The sequence below is a fragment of the Lethenteron reissneri genome, chromosome 61, assembly GCF_015708825.2.
Source record: "Lethenteron reissneri isolate LAM-NWPU_2019-01 chromosome 61, ASM1570882v1, whole genome shotgun sequence".
Classification (NCBI taxonomy): domain Eukaryota; kingdom Metazoa; phylum Chordata; class Hyperoartia; order Petromyzontiformes; family Petromyzontidae; genus Lethenteron; species Lethenteron reissneri.
In genome coordinates, this window is record NC_083839.1 from 2,379,741 (window position 1) to 2,406,624 (window position 26,884).

Genomic DNA, 26,884 nt, shown 5'->3' on the forward strand with positions numbered 1-26,884 from the left:
CACGGTAAATGGTATCGGGGGGGGGGGGGGGGGGGGGCGTCGGTGTTACACGTGTCAATAAAGCGCCGCCGCAAATGTTCGACGCTCTGAATTTTCTCCGCGTTGGCCCAGCGCCGCCTTCCAGTGAGATTTTTTTTAAAAATCGTGGCGTGAGATCGGGGCTTCTCGCTGGCCATTCCGCAGGACATCCACGTCCTATCCAATGACCGAGGAAATATGAATGAGTTATTTTTCCCTGTGATTTCAGACTTATCGGACACCCTGTATACTAAAATAGTGTACTCACACACATTCACACTCAAGTAAGTCAGGAGCAGCCGACACGCTGCGGCAGAGTACGTAATTTCAGAAATACATAAAAAATATATATATATAGAGGCAAGGTGGTAAGGACTACATCACATTGCCAAATGGAGGGGGCGGAAGGGGGTCACATGGTGCTGCTCCATACACTAAAATGCAAACATCAATGGGCGTGACCACAATCAAGAAATTAATAACAATCAATAGAAAGCATACGAATGATAAAGCGCTGGTCTCCTTGCAGAGGTCTTCCTCTCTTTCCTCGTGATTATTATCCTGACGGTATCGATGGTTCATCGCTAGGGCGGAGAGTTGAGTCGAGCTCTCGGCTGTGTCTCCGCGTGGTCGTTAAGGAGAGGCGCCGTAACCGACGTTTCGCTCCACGTGCCACGACAGGGCGTCTGCCTTCGTCCGTGCGATGTGTCCTGGCCACGCTGCCTTTGCTCTCTTAACCGCCACGGCCTAGCGGTGTCTCTCCGTAGCTGCACGGGGAACAGCAGCAGCAGCGGCCGTCTGGAACTCTCTCTCCCACTGCTGCGCTTGCAGCGGCAGCAGCAAGGCACCATCGTCCACCTTCAAGCAGCAGCTCAAGGCTCTCACCTGCCCAGGCTCTCACCTGTTTCAGGCTCTCACCTGTTTCAGGCTCTCATCTGGTCCAGGCTCTCATCTGGTTCAGGCTCTCACCTGGTTCAGGCTCTCATCTGGTCCAAGCTTTCATCTGGTCCAGGCTCTCATGTGGTCCAGGCTCTCACCTGGTTCAGGCTCTCACCTGGTTCAGGCTCTCATCTGGTTCAGGCTCTCAACTGGTCCAGGCTCTCACCTGGTTCAGGCTCTCATCTGGTTCAGGCTCTCATCTGGTCAGGCTCTCACCTGGTTCAGGCTCTCACCTGGTTCAGGCTCTCATCTGGTTCAGGCTCTCATCTGGTCCAGGCTCTCATCTGGTTCAGGCTCTCATCTGGTCCAGGCTACTCATCTGGTCCAGGCTCTCACCTGTTTCAGGCTCTCACCTGGTTCAGGCTCTCATCTGGGTCAGGCTCTCATCTGGGTCAGGCTCTCACCAGTTCATGTGCCAGGTTCGCAGCGCAGCACGCTAACACCTACGCCGCCACTCCGCCATAAATAACACACACGCGGAGTAGCCGGTATTGACCAAACATCCCAATGCTGAAAAATCACCCGCAAATTACTCAATCGGGATTGACACGTCGCAACACCGCCCCCCCCCGCCCCAAGCGTGCGAAAGCTTGGCAGGGCCACTCCTGAAGACGAGTCTTGAGACTCACTGAAGCTTTGCCAGGTAAACAGGCGCGACACAAACGACACTGCGGCGAAAGCTCAATGACACCATGGCTCGGGACGCCGTGGCGTATTCGGACCTAACCACGGGTCAAAGTCACGTCCTCCCACACCTCCCGCCATGCCACCTCCGTTGGCCCGTGGGGCAGCAGCGCGGGCAGCAGCAGCGGGCAGCAGCAGCCCACCCCCCACGCCCCTCTCAACTCCCGCAACTCACACCCAGTCGGGCAAAGTGGGACGCGCAAAAACCGGCGCAGCGTACGGCAAACGCACGGTGACGTGCGGTGCCTGCGTACAATCCGGGGGGGATGCGGCGGGGGGGGACGCGGGGGGGGAGATGCGGGGGGGGGATTGCGGGGGGGGCGGTGGGGGGAGGGAGGGGGCAAGGTGAAACGGCGCGCGGCAGAAAAGTGAAGCCAACAAAACCACGGCTGGACCCCGGCGTCGGCTAAAAAACCGTTGCTATGGCAACTTCCTCCTTGCTACCACGGTGATGACATTTCCTGCTGCAAATTAGCACCGTGGTGGTGGTGTGTATGTGTGTGGGGGGGGGTGGTTTGTCGTGTTCATCATCGCAGTCAGCGTGTGCCGCTGCTCACACCGTGCTCCCCCGCCGCTACTTTTGCCAAGCTCCTAGACACCCCCCCCAAGAAAAAAAATAAAAACTTTGCTGCAGAGATTAAACGATGCGAGATTGGTCCTCCTCCTCCAACGACGACGACGATGCTGGCGCTGAAGCAGCGATACGCTGGTGGCGACGTTCGATTCGCGCGACGCGTTGAGAAAAAAATAAATAGGTTGGTTTTTTTGGGGGTTAGATCGCGAAAAAATATAAATGTGTCGTCAAACCCGCCACCACCCGACACAGGCCAACTAGTAAAGGTTTGTCACGTGAACAGAACGTGGCCAATTCGTCACTAGTACAGCACCACCGGTTGTGTGTTGGAGAGCAAATCCACAACATTTAATAATCCGAGTAAGACGTTTCGCCAGAGATTACAACTAGCATTATCAGGCGGATTTATGATAAACCTTATTAATCGGTTGTGTCGGGCGGTGGCGGGTTTAACGACACTTATATTCACACGATTTAACCCCGAAAAAACCTCTATTATGGATGATATTGGTTCGTGAAAGCCTAGTACGTGTTAAAGTGCCTTTAAAAAAAATTGGCTCCGTGCCGGGTGGGTGGTGGAGGGGTTTTACGACACGCGCTGACCAAACCCAAAAAGAAAGAAACATTACGAAACCGTGACAAAAATATCTTCGGTTATTCGCTATTTTTTTATATATGAATGTATAGAATGAAAACGCTTAACTAACAGCAGTTAAATAACCTCTTGAGACAACGACCGTGACTGACGCTGGCCCACACGAAGGCAAAACTGTGAGCACGTTCAGGGGAGGTAAAAAAATTAAACTAAAATTACAAACTAAACTATTTTTAAATCCTTTATATTAAGTTCGCTTGCTTGCTTAGGACCGTGCAAATCTTTTGGTCGTTTTTTAACCAAAATTTTACACTGTTTAGGGAAAAAAAAAAAATATTTAATTACCAATTGTTTAATGCTGCCAGACAATCATCTGACCCATAGGTGGCAGCCATCTCAAGCCAGAGGACGAGAGGACTCTAGCCGCCCCGATGCCACGCATATAAAGGATTTATAGTGAAAAACTTTGTTTTTACGGGTTAATTTTTTATTTTACCAGGTAAGGCCCACTGAGCTATGTAGCTCTTTTCTGCATGCACGCCGATTCTGAATGTGGACAGAAAAAACCGGAGGCATCTCGACAAACTCATCGGCATCTCCCGATTCCCGTACCTCCTAACAAGCACGGTTGGCCACGTAAGGTGCGAAAGAAGTTCAACGGACATACGCACACACGCGCGCACGCAACGTACGACGTCGCGGGCGTTAGTTGACGTTGTCACTTCAACCTCGATTTGAATCGCGGCGTTGCTATCCGTGCCCCGCCACGAGCATCAAACCTCGGGTCACGGTGCAGCGCTCCGCGTGCGGAGAGAACGAGGCGCGGAAGCGGCGGTCGAGGAGCTACCTCTTGAAACCGCTCGTCGCGATTTGCAAAACTGTCCCTGAAAATGCCAAACGTACGTACGGTACGCACGTACGTTGAATTTCCTTGGCACCGTACGTAGCCGAACGTGCAAAATCGGAGGTGCAAATTCTTTCAACTGCAACTCACCACCCCCACCCCGCCAACGCATCTAACACTAACAAGTATATAGTGGACACGTGGGCAGGACACGTGGAAGAGGAGCGCTGTGGTGGCTAGGAGATGTTAACTACCTCGCCTGGTATACAGGAGGTTGTGGATTCGATCCCGACCCTGCTGCTGTATATTTGGAGTTTGCGTGTTCTCTCCCGCGGTAGCGTGGATTTTTCTCCGGATCCTCCGGTTTTTCCCTCCAGTCGACCCTTCCACATCGCGGGGGTTAGGGGCGCAGGCAGCTTGGAAAGCTGCCACTTTGGCTCCTTCCCGGACTTACTTCACCGCGGCGTAAGCCGAGGTTATTTATCGCGACCGATACATCGGCGGGTTTAACGTGTACGCCAAAATGCCGGGGGGGGGGGGGGGGGGTGACGGTGCTACACGTTTACTGTACGCTCGGTCGTTTTCATCGATTCACTTCGCGCAGGGCAACGTGCGTTCATGAATCCTACGCTACGAGGTCTCACTTAACAACCTCCCGCATGCGCCGTCCTTCATTAAGCTGATTGGTGGCGGGGGGGGGGGGGGGGACGCGGGAAATACTGCAGCCGCTTCGCGAGCGTGGGCCCACGCCAGAGGTCGCAAACGGGTTTTGATTCCTTACCCGTACCCGGCCGCACCAAGGGTCGCAAATGGGTACCCGTACCCGTACCCGGCCGGGTACGGGTACCCGTTCCCTACCCGTACCCGTACCCTACCCGAAATGAGTGACAAACGGTGACTCACCAGTGACTCACGGCCTACCCGTACCCGTATCCGGCCGCACCAGGGTCGCAAACGGGTACCCGTACCCATACCCAGCCGGGTACGGGTAGCCGGGTATCGGGTAGGGTACGGGTATCGGGTACCCGGTTGCGACCTCTGGCCCACACGACCGACGTGTGTGCGGAGCGGTGGTGCAGCGGTTAGCGCTTCGCCGTGCTACGAACCTGGCGACCCGAGTTCGATTCCCGCTCACAGCCAACACCGCTGGCGATTATCTGAACCGGTCACTGGCCTCCCCTAGGTCGACTCAGCCTAAAATGAGTACCTGGTGCGATGTGTAAACATCGCCACTGGGGAGACAAAGGAGGCCGGGCGTGGTGCAGGCCGCCCACCGCCTCGTGTCCTGTGTCGGCCGTCATTGCTGCTCGATAACAGCACTTGCCCCAACAGTCTGTTACAGGCTATACAGGGGACCTTTGTCTTTGGCCGCTGTTACACTGCATTTACAATACATTTAAGGTTTGATTCAAATGGGTCGAAACGTCAACAGGTGAAAAGTGTGTTCCTCATTCAAATTGAGCATCGAGGCATGTGGTGGTCATCACTCTTTTTTTAACTGCCCTTGCAAGAACCCACAGTGGAAATTCCACATTCCTATGATGGGGGACCGAGGCTATCCAAATGATAATCACAGTTGAGTTGCCAAAACCAAGTGGCCACTCGTCTTATCGACTCCAGAGTGATCAGAATCAGACTTTTTTTTTTATTTAGCCTGGGAAAATCCGATGAGCTATGAAGCTCTTTGTCACACATGTCCAGTAAGAGGTCGGGTCAGAAAGTCTGAATGATGATGAGGCCGAGTCAACCCCGCCCCACCCAACGGAGGTGCGGTGTGTGTACGTGTGTTGAACTTCTTTCGCGCCGTACGTAGCCAACCGTAGCTAATTGGAGGTGCGAGGGAAGCGATGTATCTCTGTGCGTTGACCTCTGTGTTTACCGGCTCCTTCGGTTTTTCCCTCCACGTTTAGAAACGTACGTGCTGGGTATTTGGCTGCTATCAATTTTCGACGTGACGAAAAGCGACTTCGTTGGGCTATCGCTTGCGATGGCCGGAATTCTTTCTGGAAAAAAAAAAACCCGGCTATGTAGCTCAGTGGGCCTTAGCTGCTAACAATAAAAGTAGTTTCGTTTGTAGTTTTTAACCTCCCTTTAAACTTCCGCGCAAGTTTTGGCCTTCACTTCGGACCGGCGACAAGGTCGCTTTCTCCGAATCACTCGAGGAGATTGTGTAATAGCTCCTCACGAAATGCTTTCGTTCTACGCATTTATTCATTTCACAAATACTCGGGGTCCTCCGTTGTTGTTTTTTTCCCCCCCCTCCACATTTAAAATCAACGATGCGTTTGGATAATTGAGAGTGTTTGCCCGCTATGAATGTCCACGCGATGATAAGCCACCTCTCGTTGGGCTATCGTTTGCGATAGCCGGGTTCCTCTCTCTGAAAATAAACAAACCGACTCCACTCTTTGGTTCTTTCGGTAAAGTCACGTAGGTATAAAAGAAAATAAATCACGACGTTTCGGGCACAACACAAGCGTCCGTCATCAGGTGAGAAAGCATGATCTGGACCAGACCATGCTTTCCCAACTGGACCATGCTTTCCCACCTGATGACGGATGCTTGTGTTGCGCCTGAAACGTCGCGATTTATTTTCTTTTCTACCTACGTGACTTTACCGAAAGAATCAAAGAGTATGGATTCCTGTTGTCACGAAAGCTTCAAATCAAAACCCGACTATGTGGCTCAGTGGGCCCCGTTACCTGGTGGAATAAGAATATTTCGCAGGAGTCTTTATATGCACCATGAGTAGGGTTGGGCTGGGGAAAAAGTGGGGGTGGGTGGCGCAGAAACTGGTCATCTCGATTCGTGGTGGTGGTGGGGGGTATTAAACACCATAAAACCAGTGGTTCTTAATAAACTTCACTGCAGTCTTGCACCCCTTTGGTTCTCAATAAGTGAAAACAACACGTAGGTTTTCACGTAACAAAGCAAGTTGTAACTTAACGTGCCCGTACTTGCGTTCTCGATGATTTACCTTCGAAAAAAATCCGGCCACGTCTCGCTACCCTCCCCCTCCCCTCCTCCCAAAAAGGGGGCATCTCGTATCCCCCAGGGGGTGCGCCGTGCACCCCAGGTTAAGGAGAATCACCGCCGTAAAGGGTCAAGATCTGCTCTGTCCCAGGCCTCGGATTTCAAACCGAATTCTCAACGCGCCTCAACGTTTCCACCTTTGATTTAACACGGGGGGGGGGCCGGCCCACTCCCGCCCCCCCCCCCCCATTTGAGCCACTATTACACTGCCCTCTTATGTGCAACACAACACGTGTGTAATGGCTCCGGAGGAACAGAACGTAACATCCCGGCTGAAGGTGCAGCTGCAAGCGATTTGGAATCTTGGCATCGCGGCTTTGAATTACGCGTGCGAGCCGCCATTTTTTTTCCGCCACCCCCCCCCCCCCCACTCACCCCCATCTCATCCCAACGGCACCGCCGACGCCGATGATGACGATGGTGACGATGATGATGATGACGATGATGATGATGCGTCGCGTAGCGACGAGACGCCGCGTCCCGTTCGATCTCTCGCCGGGGCGGGGGGAAGCGCCGACTTCCTCCGCGTTTGGGCGAGAGAATTGGGCCGCGGGAAGGTGGATTTTGGATTTTTCCTCGGCGGAGCTGCACAACGCCTTCGAAACCAATTCAACGGACCGTCTGGTGAAAACCGCGGTGGGCCGGCGGCTCGGCCTGCCCACTCGGCGATCCTTTCGTTTTATTTTCCGTTTCGCGAAATGTGCGCGCGTTACAAATTGTTACGTTATAATAATTCCGATATTTGGGAGAAGGCACTGGCGCTTTGCTAAGAACTGCTTTTTGTGTTTAATCTGCTGTCCTTCCGCCCGCACCTCCAATGAGCGCGGTTGGTTTGCGTACAGGGTGCGAGAGAAGTTCAACACACACACAGACATCTTCGGATGTGCTCCGGAAAACACGACGCTTCTCCACGCGAGAGAAGCGTTCTTGGCAAGACTGTCAAAAGCTGTTAATTTAATTTTAAGAGTACGAAATTTAGCCAAATAAAGTGCAGATGGGATATTCCATGGCCCCAACTCTCCCGACCCACCACCCCCCCTCGTCCTCCCCTCCAAAGCCCTGGGTGAATCAGAGGAATTCCACGATCCCGAGTGGCGATTCCTTGCCACGTCTAACATCGTGGTGAACGGTAGCACCTCCAGTGGCTGCAGGGGCTGATGCAAGCCAATTAGTACATAAACAATGCATATTAATTACACCAAGAAACACGATTCCCACACGTGTGTTTCCGACACACGCATCTAAACCTAAGCTTGACGACCGTGGGCCTCTAGGAGGTGCCGGATATGTGGGCGCCACGGTGGCGAGATGTTAACTACCTCGCCTGGTATGGAGGAGGTCGTGGGTTTGATCCTGACCATGATGCAGAGGTCGCAACCGGGTACCCGATACCCATACCCTACCCGATACCCGGCTACCCGATACCCGGCCGGGTACGGGTACCCATTTGAGACCCTGGTGCGGCCGGGTACAGATACGGGTAAGCAATCAAAACCCGTTTGCGACCTCTGCCATGATGCCTCCAGTAAATTTGTAGCTTGTGTGTTCTTCCTGTGGTCGCGTGGATTTTTCTCCGGGCCCTTCCGGGTTTTTCCTTCCACATTTAGAATCAACATCACGCGTTTGGAGTATTTGGCTGCAACACATTTCCACGCGATGATGATAAGCCCACTTTGTTGAGCTATCATTTGTGGCCATGTCGCTTATGAAAAATAAGTGAATAGCTCAGTTAGGTCGCTTCTACAAAAAAAGCTACGATGCTCAGTGGGGGCCTTACCTGGTAAAATAAAAAATATATAGTTTCGTTTTATATCCAGGCTCGCCAGGAGAAGGCAGTACAGCAAGTGAACTACCCGCCATCTATTTCCATCTGTACGGGGATAGAGCGTTGCTCCCCCTCGCGCGAAGCGTCGTGGGTTATCTCCGGGTGCTCCAGTTTTCTCCCACACCTATTACATAAATAATAATGAAAAACACTCATCGTTCATCGGCCAAAAACATTTTAAAATAAAAACCCAATCGAGGACCCTACCTGGGAAAAGATAGTCCCCTCCTGGATGGCCATGTAAATAAATGTGCTGTACGGCCGCTAACTTAATTTATTTTTATTCCTCATTTTTGCTGCGTGGGAGAACTCAACGGGCTCCCCAGAGCCAGCGCGCGGTTTATAGCGAGTGCGGGGGTGGGGGGTGAATCACCAGCTCCCCCCCCAGCCCTCCACCCTGGGGGGCTCCTACCCACGGCTCTCTCATCTCTCTCTCTCTCTCCTCTCTCGCCTCTCTCTCCGCCTAACGAGCACACCTCCCATCGGCAGCCGCTACCACCACCACCGTTACCGCCACCGCTACCGCCAACACCACCGCCACCGCCACCACCACCACCGCTACCACCACTACCACCACGGCTACCGCCACCACCGCCACCGCTACCGCCACCACCACCACCGCTACCGCCACCACCGCCACCGCCACCGCCACCACCGCAACCACCGCCACCGCTACCACCACTACCACCACGGCTACCGCCACCACCGCCACCACCACCACCGCCACCGCTGCCACCACCACCACCACCGCTACCGCCACCGCCACCACCGCTACTGCCACCACCGTCATCGCCACCACCACCGCTACCACCACAACCACCAACGCTGTGGCCACCTCCCTCACCGCTACCACCACCACCGTCACCACCACCACCGCTACCGCCACCACCACCGTCATCTCCGCCGCTTAGTAGGCCGAGAGCGATTAGGAGGCGACTTGACCCGGTTACTTATACAAGTATCTCACATGGGGTTTCCTTCGCGTTCTCCAGCCTCATCCCGCGGTTAAAAACATACGTCAATGGTATCGGAGGTCCCATGATGTAGCTGCTAAGCCCCGAGCTATAAATGCTCTGCTACGTGTGGCATTGCCCTTGTACCGTTCGTCTTTAGGCGTTAGTCTCTGGTCTGACACTGCTGGTGAGACTGGTGTAGGTCAGTCAGTTTCAAAGACAATGCAGATATCATCCGAGTCGTATTTGTTTGCATGTTTTACAACAAGCACCGCGTGTGGTTAACGCAGTAACTTGACTCATTGCAAAATCGGTGTTTATTTGGTGTGTGAACATCTTAACACAACTCCTGTTTTATTGCCGGAAAGGCTAGAAACCTATTCTTGTTTTTCAAACTTCAATGCGAGTCACGTCGTATTTCCCGTATTCTCGAGGTGATGCGGAGGCGGTAAGGCGTCTCACCTTGGCGGATAGCTGCATAAGCAACGGGGGGCGGTCGTCTCGTTATGACTTTCGCTCGACCAGGCTGACCGGTACGTCTCGGCCACGCGGATGTTTCAGCCACCACACTTTTCTCATCTCCACCGCCACCACCACCGCCGCCACCACCAGCACCACAAACCACCGCGACCGCCACCGCCGCCACCCACGGCTGCCGTTACCTACGAACTACGAAGATTCCTCCTCCCGTTGGTCGAGGGCTCGGTTCGGTCGATCGGACACCGACCTCGCCGTCTCACCCACGCCGCGCTCAACCGGCGACACCGTGGAGCGCGATAACCCACTCGCTCACCCAAAGACACAGACACCCCCCCCCCCCCCCCACACACCGTATAGCCTAAACAGAACGTTGGGGCAAGTGCTGTTAGCGAGCAGCACCTATGAAGGAAGGTCGGCACGCGAGGGGGTGGGTCACCAGCACCACGCCCGGTCGCCGGGTGCTTCGCGCCGCACGCTCACCGCTGCACCGCCGCTCGCCCGCACGCTCGCCCCACCACGCGCTCGCCCCACACGCGCTGGCCACGCACTGCAGGCCAAGACGCCTTCTTCATCTTCCCTCGAACCCCTCGCTTTTGGCATTCCCTCCCAGCGTCCGTCTGTCTCTTCGTTTTCCAAGCTCTCACAGTAATCAACCTTGCGACAAACACGCGTCGACTCTAACCTATTACAACGGCCTTCAACAGGGCCGATTATTGCTGGCCGCTTGGCGTTTTGGATGTTTGGGGCCAGTGCTCAGCTTACCGTGATATATCAATAAAAATAATTGTACTCATCATGGCATCGTGTGCCGCACAGCCACTGCAGACTTGGGATTTGTTCTGCTGGCACTCCTTGGCACAGTCCTAATTCGATATGCACGCCGTGTGCGTGTACGTTTGTGTGCGCGTGTGAGTGCGTGCGTGTGTGCGTGTACGTTTGTGTGCGCGTGTGAGTGCGTGCGTGTGTGCGTGTACGTTTGTGTGCGCGTGTGAGTGCGTGCGTGTGTGCGTGCGTGTGCGCGCGCGCGCGTGCGTGCGTGTGTGTGCGTGTGCGCGCGTGTGGCGCATTAGACGCCAGCTCTGAATTTACGACTCCCATAAGTAGCGGATAGCGGGGAGCTGTAGCGTAGTGGTTAGCACTACGCTGCGCTACGAACCCGCCGACCCGAGTTCCATTCCCGCTCACGGCCAACACCGGTGACGATGATCTGAACCGGTCCTGTGCCTCCCCGAGGTCGACTCAGGCCTCAATACGAGTACCTGGTGCGGTATGTAAACATCGCCACTGGGGAGACAAAGGCGGCCGGGCGTGGTGCTGCCTACCCACCCCTCGCGTGCCGTGCCGGCCTTCACAGGTGCTCGCCAACAGCGCCTCCCCCATGCTACTGTCAGAGGCTACACGGGGGATCTTCGTCAACGTGTGTCTGCGAGTGGCGCATTCGACGCCGGCTCTGAATTTAAGACTCCCGTAAGTAATGCCAAAGAAGCCGCCCACCATCCACCGCCACCTCTCTACCGTGAAGAGCCACCACAACCCCCACCAGACGGAAGGGCACAGCAGTCGGGCGCGCCCAGGAAACGTCTCCTGTCAATCACGTCGGTGTGGCACGAGAGGATGGCAGTGAGCTCAGCTAACCACCCACCTCCTTCTCGGGAGCCCGGGAGCTGCTGATGCTGCTGCTGCTGCCTCCGTCTCTCTCGTTGCTGCTGTTGCTGCTGATGTTGCTACCGCTGCTGTTGCTTGCTTGCTCTACTCATGCTACTGCTGCTGATGATGTTGCTGCTGCTGATGTTGCTGCCGCTGCCTCCGTCTCTCTTGTTGCTGCTGTTGCTGCTGTTGCTGCTGTTGCTGCTGTTGCTACTGCTGCTGTTGCTACTGCTGCTGCTGCTGATGTTGCTGCCACTGCCTCCGTCTCTCTTGTTGCTGCTGTTGCTGCTGTTGCTACTGCTGCTGTTGCTACTGCTGCTGTTGCTTGCTCTAATCATGCTACTGCTGCTGATGTTGCTGCTGCTGCTGTTGCTGCTGCTGCCTGTGTCTCTCTTGTTGCTGCTGCTGTTGCCGATTCTTCTTCTACTCATTCTGCTGCTGGTACTGCTGCTGCTATTACTGCTGCTGTTGCCTGGATTTCTTGTTGCTGCTCATGCAGCTACCTCCGTTGACGCTTCTGTGGCTGTTGGTACTGCCGCTGCGTCACGATAACATTCTGGTTAAATGTGACTTCAAAATGTAGCCGCTTCAAGATGAAAACACCTGACCGGGGGGAGTCACGTCCAGGTATTGGTAGGGGTATTTGGTTGGAGTGAGCGTCTCTCACTTGAGAGTTTGCACGTTTAAATCCTGGTTGGTGGTGGGGGGGGGGTTCACTCGGTCCATCATCCCGGCACGAATGATAAAAAGAGTAGCGCTTTGTGGGGAAGTGAACAACAGCTGTCCCACGGATAAGACTCGTGTGGAGCGTTGATCTTCTTTCGCACCACACGGAGCCAACCGTGCTAATCGACTCATCCCCGTCATAGCAATGTGGAATTTCACCTCTTGTTTTTGGTCTACAAACTACACAACCTTGGGTTTGTCACGTGACATCTGTCCGTGATCCGATTGGCAGTCGTCATCCCAGTTTCCCACTATCCCAGCAGTGATTGGATTTGTCCGGATTTAGTCTGCGAGCCCTGGCCCAAGATATTTCACTTGTGTCGGTATCGTCCGACGTGGCGTTACTCGAGCGGTTGCAATTCACCTCCCGTGGCCAAAGGTGGTGAATTGTGCGACCACCGTTTGAAATGAATTCGCTCTCTCATCGGCCGTATAAAATACACGTCGCCGGCACTACTCAACGTTTTGCTCCCGAAGACGGTGGCGATGTTTTTCTGCCCTGGCCCACGGACAAAACTGGGGCACGTCGATTTTTCGCAACGGAGGGTGGCGCAGCAACAATGACCGGCTTCGACTGCCAGGGGGGCATTTTCCAAAAAAAAAAAACATCAAGTGATAACGACAGAGGGCCCGGGGGTTCAATATGCGGCCGCTTTAAACCTCGACAGTGACCGATCCGGCGCACCGACATCGGGATCCCCACGAAATATATTTCATGTAACCAGACACTGGTACAGGATACAACCCACTCACGAACTAGAGATGTACAGACACTGGCGTGCAACCAGGATTTCCAGGAATTCAGATGAAGGGGGAAGAGGGTGGCCCGCCAGGTGGCACAGAGGTCAGAGCACTGAACCATCGTCACTGACTCTAGCAGGACCCATAAAAGCCAGCATCGCTGAGACCCTGGGTTCAATATTTCATGTAACCAGACACTGGTGCAGGATATAATGGTGCGTAACCAGAAGCATTTCCAGGAATTCAGATGAAGAGGTAGGGGTGGCTGAAAGGTCAGAGCATTGAGCCAGCGTGTGGTTGAGAACCTGGGTTCAAGTCAAGGTTTCTCAAACTGCTGTGCGCATTCAGAACTTTCACAATTCAGATGATGAAGGGGAAGAGGCCGGAACAGAATCCGAATCGTTATTCAGGCTGGAGGAATCCTGATAAGCTACGCATCTCTTTCTCACGGATGTTCAGTAGGGTTTAGAGGTCACAGCGAAGACCCCCGGTTCACATCCGGGTCGCGGCCGCTTGTTATTAAACCAGGTTCCCAAGTGTCGTGGAGTCGATGTTTTCAGACCAGCTGGCAATGAATCACTGCGCACCAATATCTACATTTAAAAACGCTCCATTTTTAAATTGGGTTTTCACTTAATTCGGCGAATTCTAGCTCAAGCGAATGAAAAACGATCCGCGTGGCATTCGACGTTTTTATTTGCAGCAGGGCGGCGTGTGAATACGAGAGGTAACCCGGGGGGTATATCAGAAGTACTTCTCTGATATCTCCTTTCCTATCACGTAAGGATTTGAACGTGAAAAAAACATATTCTTTGGTTCTTTCGGTAAAGTCACTTATAAAGAGAAAATAATAAATAAAATAATAACATACGATGTTTCAATTGCAACACAAGCAATCATCATCAGGTATAAATGAAAGAGAAAACAAAACCTAGTAAACTCAGAAATAGAATGCAATACAACACAGAGAGTCAGCTAACATAACAGTCAACACCCTACCTGGTTGATTACGTTCTTCCAGAGAATGCTAAATTTTAGAGAGAGATAAAACACAGAACCGGAGACATATAGACAGACATATACGTGACTTCACCGAAAGAACCAAAGAGTAATTCCTGCAGTCACGTAAGCTCCAAATAAAAAAAAACCATATAATTGCTCTCCATCCCAGATTTGGACAAATGATTATGATCCTTATGATTCAGGCTTGTGATACAAATTCACTGGTCTTTTAATGTCTCACTTAAAATTTTCACAGCACGTCTAATTTGTACTGTTCGTTCACTCCGTGATTTGTAAAAAACAAAAAAACAACCCAGTAACAGCTATGTATTTCTGTGCATTGGACTTCTTTCGCACCCTACGTAGCCAACTGTGCTAATCGGAGGTGCGGGGGTGGGGAAGGACGACAAACCAAACAAACAAAAACCAATACAAATGAAGCCTGCCGCACACCTGCATTTATGCCCTTGTTTTTCCTGTCTTGTACAGAGCTATTTTTGTACGGGCGCAGTGGATTGATTTAAAAGCTTTTGGCTATTTCATTATTTAATAGCGCAAGAGCCAAGATGTACGGAGAGGCGGGGGGGGCGGTGCACCAAGATTTGTCTGGCAGCACGGAGCTCAGACCGGCTGCTGCACGGTGCGCGTACACAAAGACAAAGATCCCCCGTATAGCCTGTACAGACGGTTGGGGCAAGTGCTGTTCGCGGCACGGCACACGAGGGAGTGGGTGGCCAGCAAAACACCCGGCAGCGTCTGCACGCGCACGCACGCGCACACTGAACGAGCATAGGAGGGCGGCTGTAGGTGGGTGGATGAGTGGGAAGATGAGTGGGGTTGGGTGGATGGTGGGTGAGTTTGAGTAGAGGGGTGGATGAGTGGGTGGGTTTGGGTGGATGGATGGGTGGGGTGGGTTTCAGTGGATGGATGGGTGGATGGGTTTCGGTGGATGGGTGAGCGAGTGGGTTTGGGTGCGTGGGAGTGGGTGAGTGCGTGGGTTTGGCTGGGTGGATGGGTTTCGGTGGATGGGTGAGCGAGTGGGTTTGGGTGCGTGGGAGGGGGTGGATGAGTGGGTGAGTGCGTGGGTTTGGCTGGGTGGATGGGTTTCGGTGGATGGGTGAACGAGTGGGTTTGGGTGCATGGGAGTGGGTGGATGAGTGGGTGGGTTTGGGTGGATGAATGGGTTGGCGAGTGGCTTTGGCTAGGTGGATGGGTAGGTGGATTTGGGTGGATAAGTGGGTGGATGGATGGATGTGGAGGTGGGTTTGAGTGGGTGAATATGACGGCAGCGGAGACGGTGGGGGGGCGTTTGTGACAAATGGCTTTCATTTTACCTCTACCGAGCGCTGATCCAATTATCACCAGCCCTGTCCTGCCCTCCGTTCGCACAAATCCGGCAACTTAATGAGCAATTACAGGCAGCCAGGGGGCTGTTAGTCGCACAGAGTGAAGAAAATGGCAGCACGACTCGAGCTGTACACACCGCGCTCACGTGGCGTTCAAGGCCACGAGGCAGTCCTCGGCACTTGCCAATCCGCTGCTGGATGAGGGCCCATCCCCGCGCTGTGCGGTCACAGTCACGCGAATAAAATAGCACACGCATCATGCAACGTGTCGGCGTAACCGTCAGCCGCAACGGCACATCAACGGGCTGCGTCAATGGAAAATTGTTGATGCAAGCCCCAGGAGCACGATCGTGGCCATACAACCGAAACTGTAGGCCGTATCGTAAAACCCATAGAGACACAGAGACCAGAGGTCGCAACCGGGTACCCGATACCCGGCTACCCGTATCCAGCCGGGTACAGGTACCCGTTTGCGACCCTGGTGTGGCCGGGTATGGGTACGGGTAGGCCGTGAGTCACCGGTGAATAACCGTTTGTCACTCATTTCGGGTAGGGTACGGGTAGCGTACGGGTACCCGTACCCGGCCGGGTACGGGTACCTGGTGCGGCCGGGTACGGGAAAGGAATCAAAACCCGTTTGCGACCTCTGACAGAGACCCGAAGAGACCCATAGAGACTCAGAGATACATAGAGGCATGTAGAAGTACATAGAGGCCTATTGAGATAGGTAGACACCTTTTGAGATACATTAAAGACAGCAAAGCGACTGTAGCCATGAAAACCAAAATCTGGACCCAAAAAGCAGAGGTCGCAAACGGGTTTTGATTCCTTACCCGTACCCGGCCGCACCAGGGTCGCAAATGGGTACCCGTGCCCGTACCCGGCTGGGTACGGTTACCCGTTCCCTACCTGTACCCGTACCCTACCCGAAATGAGTGACAAACGGTGACTCACCAGTGACTCACGGCCTACCCGTACCCGTACCCTACCCGAAATGAGTGACAAACGGTGACTCACCAGTGACTCACGGCTTACCCGTACCCGTACCCGGTCGCACCAGGGTCGCAAACGGCTACCCGTACCCGTACCCGGCCGGGTACGGGTAGCCGGGTATCGGGTAGGGTACGGGTATCGGTTACCTGGTTGCGACCTCTGCCAAAAAGTAAACCCACTGTGTTCTGCACTCCGTCTACGGAGGAGGAGGAACAGCGACACCACACAAACTCTCTCTCTCTCTATCTGCTGAAGCTCTCTGGTCGTGGCCAGCAGACCTCAACATTGCCATTCAGCTCCTGAAGGGGCGCCACGGTGGTAAGATGTTAACAACCTCGCCTGGTATACAGGCGGTCGTGGGTTCGATCCCGACCATAACAATGCCTGTATATTTTTCTCCGGGTTCTCCGGTTTTTCCCTCCACATTAAGAATTAACATCATGCGAGTATTTGGCTGCTATACATTTCCACGCGATGATGATGAGCCAATTTGTTGACCTATCATGTCTGGCCCGGGTCGCTTCTGCAAAAGAGCTATGTAGCTCAATGGGCCTTACCTTACGTGGTAACATTTAAAAAACTTAGCAGTGTTAAAAAATATAGAGCCATATTGCTTTTGCCATCATGCGTAAGATGTGGAGTGGCAAACGAACACACGACAGCAAGGCAGGGGAAACAGAACTCCAGCCAACGAAGGTGGTCATTTGTGTCGCACGCGTGAATGCGCCCGAGATTTCACCTCGCACCGGATCGCGTGGGCCGCTCCGTACACACGCGGTGGCGCAGGGTGGCGCAGAGGACATTGAAACCGGTGGCATTTCCCACAAAAGTAGAAAATAAAAAATTGGGTCGGGGGAAAAAAACAATTGGAGAACGAGGTCTAGAATTCAGCGCAATCGGCTTCAGAGGTGCCCACTGTTGTCCTCCGTTTGCCACAAAGGACGGGCGATGAACGGCACACAAACCCCCCACATCTCTGTCCCAGGGCCTTGTCCAAACGTGCATCGTCGTTGAGCACAATTACTTTTTGTTTCGCGACTCGGAGACGGCCGGCAGTGGGGTCGTTTGATCGCCCGAGCAGTTAAAAGTGTCTCTGGCTCGGAGAGCGACAAGCGGTGGACTGGAGCAACGCTACGTGAGCCACCACTTCCACAAGCCCCAAGGCCACGCGCGTTTTGCAAGAGCCTAACGGCCGCGTCCATCTGAAGGGCAGTAGCAGCACCCCAGACGAATCGGTCACGGGAATGGTAGCGGTATCAGCGGTATCAGCGGTAGCGTAACTAGCGTGGGTGCAGGGGGTGCCTTGGCCACCCCCACCCCCCCCTGGTGGACAAAGCTATGAGTTGGGGCCCCCTTGACAACCACCATGAGAGCTGTAGTGGCTGCATTTTGCTAACACACAGCGCCCCCACAGCGTTAAATGTTCGAGACCGTGAGCGTAACGGTGTGATGAGAGGCAAGAGGAGCCATGATATGTGGCTGAGGTGCAACCGTGCGAGACAAATCAAATATTGGGGGCCCACCTGACCGATTTCCACACCTCCCTGAGCTGATAATGTCGTTACTATGCCACTCAGTAGTAGTGAGGGGTGGCGGCGCCTTAGGGGAGGCCTTTATCCAGCAGTGGATTGAGCATGGCTGATGATGATGATGACCATGATGGTGATGCATGAAACGTTAAGAGGCGGCATTTTTCGGAACAAGGCCCTCGCCAGTACCCGCCGGAAGTTTGAGGGAAAACCTACCGTGGCAGACCGCACGCGACTGCAGTTGAAACTCGCTAAATATTTGACTGCGATGAAATAAAAAACCGCATCGGGCCCCAGCGATAAATGTACCACGCCAGCGCGCTCAGCCACTTGCTCGCTCGCCGGCCACGAGCGCCATTTTAAGCGAGAAATACCGCAAGACGGTAACGTAAGATTGCCTGCAGCAGGATTTCTGTGCCAAATAGGCGCATCCCCTCATTTCGGCACTCCACCTGCACGGTGATATATATTTTTTAAACTGGGTTGCAAAGACGAACGGCAACCCCCAATAGCAAAACCCTGCACAAGGGAGCCGCTCATGCTCATTAGCTCCCTCTCCCTTAGAGAGGACGAAACCCCGAGCGCGGGAAAACGGAGTACCCGCGCTCCAGATTTGAAAAGGGTTAACGTTAGAGATCTCCCGAGATTGTTACAATCCATCGCGCAAACCTGTGACACGGTCTGGCGGTAGAGCGGAGGTTCACGTCGGTCCAACCGATTCAACCAACTTGCGTTGGCATGGGATTGAACCAGTGGGATCAACGTTGACATGTAGTTGAAAGGGTGGGACTAACGTTGGACCAACGTTAGCATGTGGATGTAACAGTGGGCCAATGTTGGCATGTGGCTGAAACAGTCGGGGCTAACGTTTTCGCTCCAAACTAAAAACTCAAGCAAATAACTTTCGATGTAAAGCTTTCGTGACTGCAGGGATTCATCTTCTTGGTTCTTTCGGTAAAGTCACGTAGAAGGGAAATAATAAAATAATAAAAATAGAACATAATAAAATACAATTCTCACGACGTTGCGTTGTGGCCGAAACGTCGTGGGAATTGTATTTTATGATGTTTTATTTTTATTATTTTCCTTCTACGTGACTTTACCGAAAGAACCAAGACGATCAAGCAAATAACGTTTCGTCCGAATGAGTTGTGTCCCAGCCTCAAGATAGGGCCAGGGGAGATGTCCCGGTGGGTGTGGAGGAAGGCATCGATTTTTGATGGGATTTTTTGTTGTTGCCATTTTCCCCAATGTAATCCCGATCGCGCTATTGGCGTTGTGTCACCACACGACGCGTCTATTGTGAATCGCCGCAGAGCGGCGTGCCGGGGGGGGCTAAAAGGTTGAACCGGCAACACCTTGCTGATCTCGTCAAGGAGAATAAATCATCACGCGAACTCCAGTCATCCTCGCAGCAGCAACAGCAACGGTGGTGGTGGCTTTTGGCTGGCCATCGAACAAAGACGGTCACAGCATCGTACGTGCACGCGTATTCAGATGCACTTCTGCGGCCGTCTGGAATGCTCTTCCTTCCGAGATATGGAAGCCACTGGAAGCTATGCACTTTTAAATCATCTACATTGGCCAACTCATTTCTTTAGAGCTGCTTTGTGTGTTTAGTTTGTTGTGCTTCCCCTGCACCTCCGATTAGCACGGTTTGTTACATACAGTGCGAAAGAAGTTCAACATACGTGGAAACAAGATGTACGTGAAAGTAAATTAACTACTTCTGATACCAAATAACCTTTTGTATCGACACACCAAGGGGGCACATTCACAGACTACAAACTAGATAAGCAGACGACACCTTTCAATCACATCTCTCTCTCTCGACGTAAAAATGTAACAAGGTAATTATAGTATCAAACCCATCGGCCGCACGGGATTTGGAAGTTAATAATTCTATTTCGATTTAAAGCTTTCGTGACTGCAGGGATTCATCTTCTTGGTTCTTTCGGTCATAAGTAGTACTAATCACATACCTGCATTTCCCATATCCCCTCCCTTTGATGCTGCTAATCCTGCATAATGCACGGGCATAAGTAGTACTAATCACATACCTGCATTTCCCATAAATATGCTAAATTCCTCTTGATACGCAAATTCCTTTGTCAAGGCACTTTTCCCCCTCCAACCCAGCTTAAATATACGCTGCCAACCTGGTGGTGTTTATTCAGACTGTCTTTCTGACAGACCTGTTCTTCACCTGAGGACGGCTGCTTGCGTTGTGGCCGAAACGTCGTGAGAATTATTTTATTATGTTTTATTTTTATTATTTTATTATTTCCATTCTACGTGACTTGACCGAAAGAACCAAGAAGATTAATAATTCTTCTCGACATCTGTTAACTACTGGAGGACACCTGTGAAAAAGAGCTGTATAGCCCAGCGAATTCCTCCAGTTTAAATACAGAATCTGACTCCAACCGAGCACCGAATCAAAACGCAGGCAAAACTGGGGACCGGTTTTCAACACACAAGCGTCTCATCAGCAGAGCAGAACCGCGTGGACGTCCAGAATGAACACCTCGGTTGGGACCCAAACGTCGCACACCTCCTTGGCTCTGACGTTCCTCGAAGATAAAAAATGAAATTAAAATTAATTACAATAAAATAAATCACGACGTTTCGGAGGTCTCATAGTGTAAATGCTTACCCCGAGCTCTCAATACTCTGATAGTGCGCTGTTTTTAAGTTGTACGCCTTTTGGCATCATCTGATCCAACACCAATGGAGACTAGGCTCTAAGAAAAGCTGTCTCGGTGTGGACCAATCAACTTCAAGGACAGTGCATATCATTATCATCATCAAGAGTTGTTTCTTTTTGTTTGCATTTTGACTGCTTGTGTTGTGGTTATTGCAAACATGATCCCTTGTATAAAGGTGTCAGTTTTAATACCAGTTGAAAGGGTAAAAACCTATTACTAAACCCACTGTGGTCTGCGCTGCTTCAACGGAGGAGGAACGGCGATACGACACAAACTCTCTCTCACTCTCTGCTGAAGCCCTCTCGTCGTATCCAGCAGCAGCAGAAGACCTCCACGTTGGAATTCATCTGCTGAACATGTGGCCAAACGCAATCCAGAGCTATCCATAGATCTACAGAGAAAAATTGAGATACAGACTCATAGATGTAGAGACATATAGAGATACATTATAGACAAGCCACAGGGGTGCGATTATGGCCATTCAAACCAAACTATGGACCCATAGAGATACACAGAGACTCACAGACCCATAGCGATACATTACATTCAAGCCAAGGTGGTGCGTTTGTGGCCAAACATCCCCAAACTATGGACCCATAGAGATACACAGAGACTCACAGACCCATAGCGATACATTACATTCAAGCCAAGGTGGTGCGTTTGTGGCCAAACAACCCCAAACTATGGACCCATAGAGATACACAGAGACTCACAGACCCATAGCGATACATTACATTCAAGCCAAGGTGGTGCGTTTGTGGCCAAACAACCCCAAACTATGGACCCATAGAGATACACAGAGACTCACAGACCCATAGCGATACATTACATTCAAGCCAAGGTGGTGCGTTTGTGGCCAAACAACCCCAAACTATGGACCCATAGAGATACACAGAGACTCACAGACCCATAGCGATACATTACATTCAAGCCAAGGTGGTGCGTTTGTGGCCAAACATCCCCAAACTATGGACCCATAGAGATACACAGAGACTCACAGACCCATAGCGATACATTACATTCAAGCCAAGGTGGTGCGTTTGTGGCCAAACAACCCCAAACTATGGACCCATAGAGATACACAGAGACTCACAGACCCATAGCGATACATTACATTCAAGCCAAGGTGGTGTGTTTGTGGCCAAACAACCCCAAACTATGGACCCATAGAGATACACAGAGACTCACAGACCCATAGCGATACATTACATTCAAGCCAAGGTGGTGCGTTTGTGGCCAAACAACCCCAAACTATGGACCCATAGAGATACACAGAGACTCACAGACCCATAGCGATACATTACATTCAAGCCAAGGTGGTGCGTTTGTGGCCAAACAACCCCAAACTATGGACCCATAGAGATACACAGAGACTCACAGACCCATAGCGATACATTACATTCAAGCCAAGGTGGTGCGTTTGTGGCCAAACAACCCCAAACTATGGACCCATAGAGATACACAGAGAATCACAGACCCATAGCGATACATTACATTCAAGCCAAGGTGGTGCGTTTGTGGCCAAACAACCCCAAACTATGGACCCATAGAGATACACAGAGACTCACAGACCCATAGCGATACATTACATTCAAGCCAAGGTGGTGCGTTTGTGGCCAAACAACCCCAAACTATGGACCCATAGAGATACAAAGAGACTCACAGACCCATAGCGATACATTACATTCAAGCCAAGGTGGTGCGTTTGTGGCCAAACATCCCCAAACTATGGACCCATAGAGATACACAGAGACTCACAGACCCATAGCGATACATTACATTCAAGCCAAGGTGGTGCGTTTGTGGCCAAACAACCCCAAACTATGGACCCATAGAGATACACAGAGACTCACAGACCCATAGCGATACATTACATTCAAGCCAAGGTGGTGCGTTTGTGGCCAAACAACCCCAAACTATGGACCCACGACACGAACTCTCTCTCTCTCTGCTGAAGCCCTCTCGTCGTATCCAGCAGCAGCAGAAGACCTCCACGTTTGCATTCATCTGCTGAACATGAGGCCATACGCAAGCCAGAGCTATACACAGATATACACAGGGACAAATTGAGATACGTAGAGCCTCAGAGACCCACCGAGATTCATTAAATTCAAGCCAAGGTGGTGTTCATCTTCTTGGTTCTTTCGGTAAAGTCACGTAGAAGGGAAATAATAAAAATAAAACATAATAAAATAATTCTCACGACGTTTCGGCCACAACGCAAGCAGCCATCCTGAGGACGTTTCGGCCACAACGCAAGCAGCCGTCCTCAGGACGATTATCTGAACCGGTCCTGGGCCTCCCCTGGGTCGTGAGAATTATGTGGCCGAATGGTCGTGAGAATTATTGTATTATTTTATTTTTATTATTTCCCTTCTACGTGACTTTACCAAAAGAACCAAGAAGATGAATCCCTGCAGTCACGAAAGCTTTAAATCAAGGTGGTGTGTTTGTGGCCATGTAACCCAAACTATAGACCGCACGGTAAACCCACTGTGATCTGCGCTGATTCAACGCAAGAGGAAGAACAGCGACACGACACGAACTCTCTCTTTGTCCGCTGAAGCCCTCTCGTCGTGAACAGTAAGCAGCAAAGACCTCGATATGGGTAGTCATCTGTGGAACATTTGGCCATACGCAAGTACAGAAGAGTTGGCCCTTTGCTTGACACCAATTCACGGGTAATGATTGATCTTCTCGTTAGGATACCGGTCCGAGTCGCTAACTAGGGCAGACATGTTCATCACAGAGCAAACTGATGTTTTAAATTTTTTTAATTCTCATTCGGAATTTAACCAAAATATTCCCTAGGCGACTCAAAAAACGCACAGACACATTTAACGCGACGTTTTTTGTGCAATCACTGGCGACCGGACTTAGACCATCACCTAACTAGTGTACCGTGTACGTGTGTGTACGTGTGTGTACGTGTATATATACACACATACAATGTTTACACGTGCGTGAGGAGCGGTGGTGCAGCGGTTAGCGCGCTGCGCTACGAACCCTGACACTTCGAGTTCGATTCCCGCTCACGGCCAACACCACAGTGACGATTATCTGAACCGGTCCTGGGCCTCCCCTGGGTTGACTCAGCCTCACATGAGTACCTGATGCAGTGGTGTGTAAACATCGCCACTGGGGAAACAAAGGCGGTCGGGCGTGGTGCTGGCCACCCACCCCCTCGTGTGCTTTGTCGGCCTTCATTGATGCTACTCGCGAACAGCACTTGCCCCTACAGCCTGTTAGAGGCTACACGGGGGATCTTTTGTTTTTTGTGTACACAATGCGATGTAATCTATTTACACGCGTGCATAGCGTGTGCGGCGACATCATGATGTGTGTGTGTATGGTACGTGTCTGTGTGTGTGTCTGTACACGTGTGTGTGTGTCTGTACACGTGTGTCTGTGTGTCTTACACGCGTGTGTGTGTGTACACGTGTGTGTGTCTGTACACGTGTGTGTGTGTGTGCATTGTACACGTGTGTGTGTGTGCATTGTACACGTGTGTGGTACACGTGTGTGTTGTACACGTGTGTGTTGTACACGTGTGTGTGTGTGTGTGTTGTACACGTGTGTGTTGTACACGTGTGTGTCTTGTACACGTGTGTGTCTTGTACACGTGTGTGTCTTGTACACGTGTGTGTGGTACACGTGTGTGTGTGTCTGTATTGTACACGTGTGTGTGTTGTACACGTGTGTGTGTGTCTGTATTGTACACGTGTGTGTGTGGTACACGTGTGTGTGTGTCTTGTACACACGTGTGTGTGTGTATTGTACACACGTGTGTGTGTGTACGCAATGCAATGATTTCCACGTATGCATACGTATATGTCCACGTGTTCACATACGTGTGCACACGTGTGCATGTGATTAATGTACATACTACGGGGGTATATTCGCGTGTGTGTGTATATTGTATCCGTGTGTATGCCTGTGTTTTGTATATAATGTGATTTAAACACGCTTCCACGAATAAAAAAACCGTGCGTATGCGTACACCGTGTATATTTGGTGAAGATGAGTACACGTGTGTATACTCACATGTAATGTCTACATACGTGTGTTTATGCACATACGTGTGCATGTGAGGCGATTCATACATGTGTGTACAATGCGATTCAAGTATACGTGTGTACACATTTATACTGTGCGTGTGTATAACGTCCACGTGTTTGCATAATATACACGTGTGGTGTACGCGTGTGCAGTGTCATGTTTGTGTAATGTACACGTCCGAATGCATGTGTACACGTGTGTGTACAGTGTGCACATGTGTTTGCATGTGTTTGCAATATACACGTGCGTACGTACGTGCAGTGTGTACGTAATGTACACATATGTACAACGTATGCGTGTGTATACAACGTATACGTGTGTGTGTGTATGTACAACGTATAGGTAGGTGTGTGCGTGTGTGTACAATATACACGTGTGTGTGTACAATGTGTACGTGTGTGTGTGTACGTGTGTGTGTGCAATATACACGTGTGTGCGTGTGTGTACAACGTGTACGTGTGTGTGCAATATACACGTATGTGTACAATGTATACGTGCGTGCACGTGTGTGTGTACGCATGTATGTACGTGTGTGTGTGTACGTGTGTGTGTACGCGTGCGTGTGTACGTGCGTACGTGTGTACATGTGTACGTGTGTACATGCATGCGTACGTGTGTACGCGTGTGTGTGTGTGTACGCGTGTGTGTATGTGTATACGTGTGTGTATGTGTGTACATGCATGCGTACGTGTGTGTACGCGTGTGTGTACGCGTGTGTGTGTACGTGTGTACGCGTGTGTGTACGCGTGTGTGTGTATACGTGTACGCGTGTGTGTGTGTACGCGTGTGTGTGTGTACGCGTGTGTGTGTGTGTACGCGTGTATGTGTGTGTACGCGTGTATGTGTGTGTGTGTGTACGCGTGTGTGTGTATACGTGTGTGTATGTATGTGTATGTGTGTGTACGCGTGTGTGTGTATACGTGTACGCGTGTGTGTGTACGCGTGTGTGTGTGTACGTGTGTGTGTACGCGTGTATGTGTGTGTACGCGTGTATGTGTGTGTACGCGTGTATGTGTGTGTGTGTACGCGTGTGTGTGTATACGTGTGTGTGTATGTATATGTATGTGTGTACGCGTGTGTGTGTGTATACATGTGCGCGTGTGTACACGTCACGTACATAAGGCGGCAGGAGCAGTGCTGATGCGCTTGCTCCCGGCCCCAGCTCACGTGTGAATGTATGGAGGCGTGACGTCACGACGGCAGGCACCCGCTGCGAACATGACGTCATCACCCCCCCCCCCCCGCCCAGGCTCCCACGCACCCCGAAGGCAAGCGCCGCAGTGACGTCATCCCGCAGGTGCGCGGCGATGACATCATGTCGCTGCACGAGGGGGCAATAATTTAATTTGTTTGTGTATGACGTCATTGTCAAGGTTCCCCCCCATCACCCCCCCCTCCTTGATGGTGTCACGCCGCTGCATGGAATAATCAGCTTCCGATAATTAAACTTTTAGTTAATTTAGTAAATGGAATTATAAATTATTTTAATGCTGATTGTCTTCTGCTGCTGCTGTGACCTGTACAGGGCTTTGAGATCCTAATTTAAAAGCGCTTTTGTCAATGGAATTATTATTATCATTTTTGAACGAATTACATTTTCTGGATGACGTCAAACCGCGGTTCGGGAACGATTTTGTTTTTAGCGAAATGACGTCATTCCTCGTTGTGCTACAAATGTCCAAATGATGGGCAACTTTGTTGAGCCGTCATTTGTGTCCAGGTCGTTTGAAAAAAAAAATTCATAGTGGACCTTGCCCCAAACGTTGCCTATTGTAGACTTTACCCATGAAATTCAAGGCAGCGTTATTGATGAACGTTTTGAACTGAGCTCATGTCCAGGTTTGCAACTTTGTAGAACGAAGCTTTCATCCAGCAGTGGATAAAACGCGGCTACGTACGGTGCCAAAGAAGTCCAACGCACAGCGATTTTATTGCTTGAAATAAGATGCGAAGGGAGATTCGAAATGACTCAGAGTGAGACAATAACGAACGGGTGTAACGCCCTTACATGGCAATGGTAGTGAATTGGAATGCCGGTCTCGATTGGCTTCCACCTGCATGGTGATAAAGGTTATCTATTTAAAGTGCTGGTTGTAGCATACTATATCCAAACAGAACATGCACTATATAGCCCTGCCGCTTAATCCTAACCACGTGCGCTCATATATTAGCAAACGATTATCATGGA

At 51.4% G+C, this 26,884-nt stretch overlaps 1 protein-coding gene across 1 annotated transcript in view; it reads right to left on the minus strand.

Moving 5' to 3' along the window:
- LOC133358184 (cAMP-regulated phosphoprotein 21-like) overlaps nt 1–25,851 on the minus strand; it is a 71,383-nt gene extending 45,532 nt beyond the window's left edge. Inside the window, exon 1 of the mRNA XM_061576391.1 lies at nt 25,814–25,851. The gene's annotated coding sequence lies outside the window, so the exon portion shown is untranslated. The remainder of the gene's footprint in view (nt 1–25,813) is intronic.
- Between the last annotated feature and the right edge of the window lie 1,033 nt (nt 25,852–26,884).